Genomic DNA, 12041 nt, shown 5'->3' with positions numbered 1-12041 from the left:
TATTGAGTCTCGTGATGGAGAAGGCCTGGCTATTAGAATTAACTGCCTGCCTAGTATTACGAACAGGATAGAATTGTCCAGGGAGATCTGAATGTAAAGGATGGTCAGAGTTATGAAAAATCTTATGCAACATGCATAATGAACTAATTGAACGACGGTGCCAGAGATTAATATCTAGATCAGGAATAAGAAATTTAATAGACCGTAAGTTTCTGTCCAACAAATTAAGATGAGAATCAGCAGCTGAAGACCAAACAGGAGAACAATACTCAAAACAAGGTAGAATGAAAGAATTAAAACACTTCTTCAGAATAGATTGATCTCCGAAAATCTTGAAAGACTTTCTCAATAAGCCTATTTTTTGTGCAATTGAAGAAGACACAGACCTTATATGTTTCTCAAAAGTAAATTTACTGTCGAGAATCACACCTAAAATTTTGAAAGAGTCATACATATTTAAAGAAACATTATCAATACTGAGATCTGGATGTTGAGGAGCCACCGTCCTTGACCTACTTACAATCATACTTTGAGTTTTGTTAGGATTCAACTTCATACCCCATAATTTGCACCATGCACTAATTCTAGCTAAATCTCTATTAAGGGATTCACCAACCCTAGATCTACATTCAGGGGATGGAATTGATGCAAAGAGAGTAGCATCATCTGCATATGCAACAAGCTTGTTTTCTAGGCCAAACCACATGTCATGTGTATATAGTATGAAAAGTAATGGGCCAAGAACACTACCCTGTGGAACACCGGATATCACATTCCTATAATCACTATGGTGCCCATCAACAACAACTCTTTGAGATCTATTACTTAAAAAATCAATAATAATGCTAAGAAACAACCCACCCACTCCCAACTGTTTCAGTTTGAAAACAAGGGCCTCATGATTAACACGGTCAAAGGCAGCACTAAAATCAGGGCCAATCATACGAACTTCCTGACCACAATCAAGGGATTTCTGTACAGCATTGGAGATTGTAAGAAGGGCATCACATGCTCCAAGGCCTTTACGAAAACCAAATTGCAAACTAGGGAGTAGATGATTACCTTCAGCAAACCTATTAAGACGTTTTGCCAGAAGACGTTCAAAAACTTTAGATAATATGGGAGTTATGGAAATTGGGCGGTAATCAGTGGGACTTGAGCTACCACAAACACATTTACATAGAGGAGTAACATTACCAATTCTCCAACAAGTGCTAAAAGCTCCTCTTCTTGCTAACTTGCGCAAAATAACAGATAACTTTGGAGCTAAGAAATCTGCTGTCTTTATAAAAAACAAAGGAAAAATACCATTTGGGTCTACACCTCCATAAGCATCAAGGTCCATCAACAGAGCTTTAATCTCACGAGATCGAAAAGCTAAACTAGTTAGTTTAGCCTCAGGAAAACAGGAATGAGGAAGTTCAAGTTTTTCATTACTCTGTTTACTGTCAAAAACATCAGCCAAAAGGGTTGCCTTTTCCTTTGGACAGTGAGTGACTGAGCCATCTGGTTTAAGTAAAGGAGGAACTGTTGCATCTACACCAAAGAGTGCAGATTTAAGGGTAGACCACCATTTATGTTCCTGAGTTGTACCAGAAAGTGTTTCTTTTATGGTTAAATTGTACTCCTTTTCAGTTGAGGCATAAACTCTCTGAGCAAAAGCTCGAAGCTGAGTATAGTTGTTCCAGGTCAAATCTGATCTGTTCCCCTTCCAAAGATGATAGGCCTCCTGTTTCTCCAAATAAGCACGTCTACAATCATCATTGAACCACGGTTTGTCCTTCACTCGATACCTTAGCACACGAGAAGGGATACGCCTATCAATTATGTTGACTAGATTCTCATTCAAAGGGACAACAGGATCTACACTATTATATAATTGTGACCAATTCAAGCACAAAAGATCATGTAAAATCCCATTCCAGTCTGCTTGGGATTTCATATAAATTTTACAAGAATATGATATATCAGGGACAGGCTGCTCAGTCTTCACTAATAATGAAATCAAGGCATGATCAGATGTCCCAACTGGAGAACCAACCTTACTAGTTATAACGCCAGGGGAGTCAGTGTATACGAGGTCCAAGCAATTACCAGACCTGTGAGTAGCTTCATTTATGATTTGCTCACAGCCTGATTCAGAGGCAAAGTCTAAAGCTCTTAAGCCATGGCGATCGGTAGGAGAGATAGAACTTAACCACTCCCTATGGTGAGCATTAAAATCACCAACAAAGACAAAAGAAGCCTTTCTATCATCTTCTTGTATCTTAGCCATAATGGTAAGAAGACAATCGAAGATAGAATCATCTATGTCTGGATTCCGGTAGATCGAACACAAATAAAAGTTGTTATGCCTGCCACAAACTTTTATTACCTGAATCTCATGACATCCACATTGATAGCAGGACTTATGAGAAGCAGGGTACTCGGTCCTAATATACACCGCCATTCCCCTGGCCCTAGGGATGGCATCACGTTTCAACATTATTGGCTTCTTAAAACCAGTTATAAGGAGCTCAGATGAGTGCCTCATATTAGAAACCAAAGTTTCTGAGCACAAAAGAATATCATACTGTCTGGACGCAACTGTAAGGTCTTGGATATTTGCATGAAGACCACGAATATTGCAATACAGAAGACGACATTGACGAAATCTAGGACGTACTGGTCCCGGATTTCGCTCAATGTCTCCAGACAGCATAAGAATTAATAGAAATAAAAAAGAGACAGCATACTTAAAAACTAGATTAACAAGAATTATAACAAAAACAATACGTACAGAATTATAAACAAAGTGATTGATGATACCCATAGACTATAGTAAAAAGTCGGAAAAACTGGTCAACATGGAGGAGCCGATACACCATGCAAGGCTAAATACCCTCCAGGATAGCCACTTCAACTGAAGGGAGGACAGTAAGGATGGTTTTGAGAAGAAAAATAATCAGAAAAAGGAAAAGACAACCTCTTGATAAACCACCAGGCATCCATGGCCCTTCTATTAAGCCTGCCCAACACACCATTTCAAAAAAACAAGAGGAAGAAAAAAAAAAATAAGATAGAATAGTGTGCCTGAGTGTACCCTCAAGCAAGAGAACTCCAACCCAAGACAGTGGAAGACCATGGTACAGAGGCTATGGCACTACCCAAGACTAGAGAACAGTGGTTTAATTTTGGAGTGTCCTTCTCCTAGAAGAGCTGCTTACCACAGCTAAAGAGTCTCTTCTACCCTTACCAAGAGGAAAGTACACTGAACAAATTGCAGTACAGTAATTAACCCCTTGGGTGAAGATGTGTTAAGTATCTCATTGTTGTCAGATGTATGAGGAAAGACGAGAATATGTAAAGAATAGGCCAAACTATTCTGTGTAAGTGTAGGCAAAGAAAAAATAAGCCGTGACCAGAGAGAGGGATCCAATGCATTACTGTCTGGCCAGTCAAAGGATCCAATACCTCTCTAGTGGTAGTATCTCAACGGGCGGCTGGTGCCCTGACAACTAACTACCTTTGTAACCTTCCATGGACCTGAAAACTTTGCCGTTAAGGGATTTCCTGGAACTGCTTTTCCAACTAGGGTTGTAGCTTAGTAAGTAATAATAATAATAATAATAATAATTGGCAGCAGAGCAAGTACCTTATCCCCAACCTGAAATTCCCTAACTCTGGTCTTTACATCATACTTTTCCTTCATCCTCCCCTGACCAATTACTAGAATATTCTTAGCAAATTCCCATGCCTTAATTAACTTACTCCCGGACTCTCTCAAGAACTCTATCAAGCTTACGTTAGGGTGACTCCCCTCCCAACTCTCTCTTATCACATCCAAGGGACCCCTTACCTTGTGACCAAAAACTAATTCAAAGGGGATGAAACCCATTACATCACTTGGTATGGACCTAAAAGCTAAAAGTAAATACGGGAGAACTTTATCCCATCCTCCCGGATTATCCCCACAATATTTTTTTAACATGGATTTCAGCGTCTGATGGAATCGCTCAATCTGTCCCTGGCTTTCAGCATGGTAAGGCGATGACCTGATATGTTGAACCTTCAACTCCTGTAAACTTTTACAAAAATATTTGCTTGTAAAATTAGTCCTGCAATCAGATTGAATCGTCTTGTGCAAACCAAACCTGGAAAAGAAGTTTGTTAATGCATTGATGGCCTACTTACTCTTAAAACTCCTCAGGGGCACTGCTTCTGGGTACCTGGACATTCGATCCATTATAGTTAGTATGTATTGATTACCACTGCTGGTTTTAGGCAATGGGCCTACAATTTCAATCAAAATTTCCTGAAAAGGTTCCCCCACTGCTGGAATAGGTTTTAAAGGTGCCTTAGGGATTTTCTGATTGGGTTTACCAACCAGTTGACAAGTTTGGCAAGAATTAACAAACCTTTTTACCTCAGAACTCATCTTTTGCCAATAAAAGTGTTCAGCAATTTTCCGAAAAGTCTTTCCAATTCCAAAAGGACCTGCAAACACATCCTCGGGTCCCAACCATAAAATCTTGTCCCTATATTTATGGGTCACTACTACCTGTTTCCTTACCTTCCAATCATCCGATGGAACCATAGTTGACCTACTCACTCTCAGTAGGATGCCGTTTTCCCACAGATACCGAGGTCTACTCAAATCAGAGTCTACCTCCACTCCTAGTTCTCCAAACTCCTCCTTCTGAGCTAACCTAAGTGATTCCCTATCACACCCTACTGAGCTATCCCACTCAGAGACCAGACTAGGACTCGCAGAAGCACTTAACCCAGAAGCCCCTCCCTCTGACAGCTCCTCTAGACCATCCAAGCCTAATCTTTCATCCTCTATCCCAGATGAATGCGCTGCCGAGCGAGTTACAACCATTACCGGTTTAATTTCACTAACGGGGTCAGCATACCTGCATTGCACAACCGGGCAATCACATACCGTACCTGCCTCTATATCGTTAGCCAACACAATATCAACATTGCTTACGGGTAATACATCCACCATTGCCAACTTCATAGGTCCATTAATCCACCTTGAATCTACCCAAAACTCACCCAGAGGACACGCTACTACCGTATTAGGAAATCCACCTAATATTACATACTCTGGCTCCTCCTCTCTGAAGTCCCATGGCAATGAGGACAGTAAGATTACCGAATGGGCCGCGCCAGTGTCCCGTAGTATTCTAACCCGCCTTCCAGACCCTGACTGGTCTTTAGCAAAAACCTCGCCTTCTGTGACATACTTACTGAAGCAACTACTTACCTGGGACCTGCTCCCAGCAACCTTACTAATCAAGCCTACCGGCGTTGACTTACCCTGCCCTTTCCAAGCAGTACAATTAGCCTTAACATGGCCCTTTTTCCTGCAGAAAAAACAAAGGATTTCACTTCCACCCCTACTTGGTGATGACTTTGCCTTCTTTGGAGAACTCCCTCCATCCGACTTACCAGACATTACCGCTGCTTTTTCGACCTTCTTACCTTTATCCCATTTATTGAGTCTCGATGAAAAACGATGTACTGACTTATGCGATAAAGTATTTTCGTCCGCAGCAACCGCTACTGTTTCTATGGTTTCCAATTTCTATTCTTCTATATATACTTTAAGTTCCTTCCCAATGTGATTCTTAAATTCCTCAATTAATATTATTTCCTTTAAACTTTCAAAATCATTAATACCTTTCGCTTTTAACCAATCTAAAAACGCACTTACTTTCTCCCTACCGAATTCAGCAAAAGTGCAGTTATACTGTTTACGCAAGATACAAAAAGGGTTGACGGTACGCTTCTGGTACCAGTTCATAAGCCTTCAATATTATCTCTTTGACCTGTTCGTACTCCGCACTCGTCTCTTCACTTAGCGCTGCATAAACCTTCTGTGCCTTACCGATCAATCTGCATTGAACTAAGGTAGTGAACATTGATTCTGGCCAACTCAGTTTTCTCGCTAATTTTTCGAATGCAAAGAAAAATTCTGCCACATCTGATTCATTAAATATCGGTAGCAGCCTTATCGCGCTGCCAATATTAAACCTATCTTCCGCTTCTGGTCGCTTCAGCCGAAGTACCTGTAATTCATGTTCCATTCTCCTAATTTTCAATTCTTTTTCCTGCTCTAACCTAACCTTCTCCTGTTCTCTCTCGTACTCTAATCTAGCCCTCTCCTGTTCTACTCTAAGCTTTTTTTGTTCTACTCTCACCTGCTCCTGCGCTATTCTAAGCTTTTCCCGTTCTCTCTCATGAAGCCTCTCTTTTTCCCTATTAGCTACTTCAGTCTTACCCATTTCTAACTGTAACTTCAACTTTTCTATTTCTTTCTTTTGCAAAGCTATCTTATCCTTAATTGACTCTGGTTCAGCTAAACTAGGACCTACTATTCTAACTTGCATAGCCTTCATTACCTGAAGCAACAAACTCCCTTTCTTTACACCTGCGACAATAGGCAACCCAAGATATTCACAAATTATCATTAAATGGCTCCTACTAAGATCACCTATCTTCTCCTCCCAATCAGGACTATGGAAAAACTCCAAAACATTAAACCCAGCCACTTCCTCTGTATCAGTCATTTTGTCAAAGAAATATAACTAGCGAAACTGATAATTACCACCTCCTTCACTATTTGTTAACATACAATTACGTACGCTCTGGGGATCCTGAAAATGCTAGTTTTACAGGATCCTGGCAAGGTCGCCTAAATGTTATGCACGGACCCAGTGGGGGCTAAGTTCTTGAAGTTTTCTACACAGCCAGAGCTAGTAATAATATGTAACAGTGATATTAAAGGAGTGGGTAATCATAAAGCACTGCAAGAGTCATATTGGATATTTATTTACAAACAAAATAACACAGAAAATCACTTTAAATTGGAAGATATCAAACCACAAGCACATAACAACAAACACATATAGGAACCATTCATCAACAACGGCACGGAAAGGCAAGACAACAGTAAAAGGAAAGAATAACCTTGCAAACTACCATTCACCCGACAAATTACACAATTACATTGACAGATAGAAAAGAGCAAGAAAGTCTCGGAACCTTAACTCTACTCCACTTTATATAAATCTAGGCAAAATTTCCCATCCCCACAATACACATAAATCACATTAATATTTAACCTACATTTACACAAAAATAAAAACTCCTGATGTAGGCTTTCAAAAAAAAGACGAATAAAGTCCGAGGACCAATCATGGACGAGACCTTGTTTACGCTAACCGCGTAGCGCAACACAAACAGCGGTGAAAAATCACTAAAGGCGCCGCCCTCTACTCCTTCAGAGATGAAATGGAGGCAAACCAAAATCACTACCCTTAACAAAAGGAAGATAGGTCTCAGCTTTCATGAGTTCAGTAGCGATGGATTCTGGTCCGTGGAGAGTCCTCCCCGCTGATAACACACACAATTACGGCAAACCCTCACCATGCACAGGAGAAAGATGGATGCTGGCGACCATGATGGACGTGAGAGGGAAGTCTCTTCGGTTCCCAAGGTTCTTCAGTCCTCCCTTGGACTGCTCCTAGAGGTCCTGTTGCCGTGGTACTGCCGGCCAGGCCTGCACAGATAGTGCTGACTCAGTTGGCAGCACGCCGACTGTACTGGTACTACTGGACTTGCCGGCCGGCAGTGTATCGGCGGTACCTTGTCTGCAGTAGTACTGTAGCTGACTGGAAGCCTGAATGGTACATTCTCCCTTTCTATTAGAACTTTCTCTCTGGAAAAAGACAGTCAAATTAGACTTTTACATCCTTAATTACTGTATACATTCACAGTAAGGAGTAGCCTTTTTTCCATGCTATCTCTCTCTCTCTAGCTAGCATGCCGGGTATGCCGGCAAGACCTAGCTATGCCGGCTACATGCCGGCTGAACTACTGTATATTTTATACAGGTAGCCAGTATATCTGCATTATAAAATATACTGCAGACAAAAAAACTACTATATAATTTATACTAGTAGTTATTTCCAATATATTTTGGATATCCAACACAGGCATTTGCTGAGCCCAATCCTATATTGAATGAATATGATTTCTTCAATATCCTGATTAGAAATCAGTATTAGGATTACCCTACAATATTAAACACTTCAAGGCAGGAGTAATACACTCCTAACCCTTAAAGGGTGCAGCATTTTTCCTTGAGAGTCCCTGATCAGGAAGCTCTATATTTTAATATAGTAGGAAGACTACAGCAAATAGGCTGAGTGGGATATACAAATATATGTCTTTATTTTCCTAGTCCAGCTGGCTTCATGCTAGATGGATCATACTGTCATATGCTACTATGAAGGCAGCATAATGACTAGACTACAATACATGATGTACAGTAGCCAGTAAATTGCAATATAGACTTACTGCAATTAGAAAACTACAGTACCATGATACAGTAGTATTTTTTGACATACCTTGGGTACCCTTGTACGAGCATTCTGCTGGTACCGTTCATATATTGAATGAATAAGTTTTCTTCAATATTCTGATCGAGAATCAGTCATCCTGACCACACAGTATTAACATTATTTTGGGAAAGTGATTTGATACTTCTCTACCCCTAGGGGTAAGAGTCCTTTTACTTGGAGTTACTCTATAGAGAAATCTCCATGTAGTTAATACTGAGGGGAGGCAACAGCATTTGCTCACAGGGGTACGCAAGTATGTATCTCCTACTATCCCTTTATAGCTTACTATCCTAAGTTACTCTATTGTACAGGACATTTGCATGTTGATTGTCAAGGAGATAATCCATTGTGTACTCATTTGGTTTTCCTTTCTTTACAGGAGGAACACCAGATACCTTGTGCTGCAGTCCTCTGCAAGGCCAAGATTAAGTATTTTTACGGTTATAATACTTGCAGGTTTCATTCCCCTTTTAATATTATTTCCGGATCCCTACATTATTGGAACCCGCAGGTTTGCAATATATGTCGGACATTAATATCCGAAGATTTTGAAAATCCCAAGTTTACGGAGATTAGGGATACAGCTCAATATAAATTACGCAACTGGGTGAGAGGCTTTCAAAAGATCTCTCCGGGACCTTTCCTACCTAATGATAGGATGCGTAAGCTACTATTTCCGGAAGCAAGTGAGGAAACAATAGGGCCTCAGGAGCCAACTACATCCCTTGACGGCCAGAAAACCTTTGGGATTAAGGGCAAGAATTACCTCAGGGTAGTAGAGGAAAATGTTGTGTCGGAATTTCCTCCGCCTATGCCGGCTATAGAGCCATCGATGTCGACATCTTCGTCTTCTACCCATCTATTGGATAATGTGGTACAATTATGTATTCAGCTGAAGAATCAAATAGAGAGCTTTCGTAAACAAAACGAAAAGCAGGAATTAAAATACAAGATAGAGCCTCGTAAAGCTTCTCTTGTCACGTCCCAGGGGTCAGTCAAACGACCCTTGAAACAAGACCTACCAACATGCTCCATAACCAATCCCTGGAGGTTTGCGGAGCAGATGCCGATTTCAAATGGCAATCTCTACATCTCAGAGAAAATAGATGTGGTTATTTTGGACAAAATTCAATTTTGGCCAAGCTTTGATGCTTTCCCTAATTGTTGGGTTCAACTGAATTACGAACCAAAGTCAAGAAAAGGAGCGGAACCAAAGGAGGTCTTGATTCTCAACCATGATAATACACAGAATATCCTTTCAGGTAGTCTGAGAAAGGCGGGTTATTCAGAGTCGAGGTATTCTCACTGAATAACAGACACCCTTCCTTTCTTGCTCCTACTTCACTCTCATTCCCCTTCATGGGGAAGGCATTTACTTCTGTTGCCAAAGCGGTAGAGGTGGGTAAGCCATATCCCACACTCGATAAGTGCAAGCCTTTGTTACCAGCTTTTCCCGGACAGGAAAAGGATTGGAAGGAAGTCCATTTGACATTTTCAGTAAGAAAATTAGACAAGGACATCGCAAGTCGACAATTCAAGATATGTCTCCCTAAATTGTCTGAGTTGCTCTTGTGTAATGAACATGAGTCAAAGGAGAGACTTACGACCTTCCTCTCTCTACAAAACTACAAAGAGTTGGGTTTAACCTACGAAAGTACCCCAGACATGCTCATGGTCATAGCCAAAATGCATATGGCTATATTGGTGAAGGACCTTTACGCCTTTATGAAGGCCAGGAGAGCATTTAGAGAGTGAAACACGAAACAAGGAAGCTAATATCTTACAATATCTGTGGTAAAGACCTCTTCCCACACGAGGTCATTAAGGAAGTAATTAAGAACACCACCATGGAGAACATAAGTCTTCTCCAAAAATGGGGCATTCCTTCAAAGAGAAAATCTTCTGTGGTTGTGGGTCCCCAACCTAAAAAGAAGATCGAAAATGCTGGAAATATCCGGGCTGCTCAACAACATCCCACTATTCCAGTGACTGCGGTGCTACAGGCAGATAGTCAAAAGTCTAAGCTTACTGACTACTCGAAGCATAAAGATACTTCGGCTAGGAGGAACTTTTCCTCAGGATCGCAGGACCTTCGATCCTTCGGTCCAAAGCCTATTCAAGATGAGCCATTGATGGTAAACAGAAATGTCACTACCATCATTTCCTTACCTTTTCTTACAGTTCAAAACCCTCCTGGAGAAGTATACCTGAGAGCTATAGAGCATACAGGTGGTAAGAAAACTATAGCTCATCAAGTTCAAGGGAAGGCTGTTTTGTGTTCCTGAGAAGGACTCAAGATAACAATGAGTCATTTTGAACTTGTCGCCACTCAACAAGTTCATAAAAAACAGCAAGTTCTGAATGTTAATACTTCTGAACATATGGACCTTGTTCCAGTTAGGGGTGTTCGTAGTCTTGTCAGACCTGAAAGGTGTCCTTCGGAACCTTCTAGTCAACCACCCCCCTTCCTCCTATCTAGAATTCATGTTACAGAGAGTAACATTTATCCTAGGAAAGATATGAGTCGGACTCACAGTCCTAAGTATCTTCAAAGGATTGACGAACTTAGTCACGTCAAAGTGAAGCCTAGAAATAGTTCAGGTATTAATATACCTGATCAAGAAGGCTGGAGTGGGCGGCACCCGAAGTGTCCGGCCAATGTACATTCAAAGAGATGACCCGGTTCCAGGGACATCACGGATGTAAGATAGGCTTCTAGAAGTCTCGACTTTCTCCAGCTCAGGGGTTTTGATGTTTAAAAAACCATCGAAGCCCTCAGTCACATCAACTCTCCTCTCCTTTGGAAATATAAAAGGAGCTCGTGAGGTCTGTCAAGAGACTCAGGTATTCAGTCAGAATACCAAAACGCCAACAGGAAAAAGCGCTAAACTTTTTCCAGTTTGCTATAGTGACAGAACTGGTGCTAAGGGCACACCGGAAAGATGCGTTAAGAGCTTGGAGAAAACACGCATCAAACGCTTGAAGAGATAAAAAACACTGAGATCGGTCCCTCTTTAATCGATTCTCTAACAGAAATTAGAGCACGAAAGTCCCAAGACTCTGCTGGTCCTTTCATGGGTGGGGACGCCCCCTCCACACAGATCAGGCTCCCTACGACTGATCTGGGACACCGAAGCGGTAATAAGACGTCACATTCAAACGTCTCATTCAGTCTTGGTGAAGTTACCCATCCCTCTCTTAAAGGGACGGCACCTACCAGCAATTCACTTTCAACTGCACCACGATGTGACGGTGGATACTCTATTTCGGTACAAACCGATAGAGTTGGAATGGTCCATGGGCACAGATATATTCCCTCCCAGATGGGAACAAGTCCCGGAACTGCAATTCAACTTCTTCATCACGAGCGTCTTCGAGAAACTACCTCGCTATATAGCCCCATACGAGGATCCTCTAGTGGGGCTGATAGACTAGATGAGGCTGATCCTGGCTCTGACCCTAGGTATATTTCCGAAGATTCAGAAATTAACTGCCTTCGTTTTATCACAGAGAACCCAAACCCTTCATTTCATAATTTTCTCGCTCTAGCGATTAGAAAGAGGTTTGGGATCTCAAAAGGCAATATAGAATTCTTAGAAGAATACAAGGCCAAGTCAACTAGAAGACAATATGAGTCTTCCTGGAAAA

The sequence above is a fragment of the Palaemon carinicauda genome, chromosome 5, assembly GCF_036898095.1.
Source record: "Palaemon carinicauda isolate YSFRI2023 chromosome 5, ASM3689809v2, whole genome shotgun sequence".
In the NCBI taxonomy this organism is placed as follows: domain Eukaryota; kingdom Metazoa; phylum Arthropoda; class Malacostraca; order Decapoda; family Palaemonidae; genus Palaemon; species Palaemon carinicauda.
The sequence above is the reverse complement of the archived record's forward strand: the minus strand, read 5'-3'. Positions refer to the sequence as shown.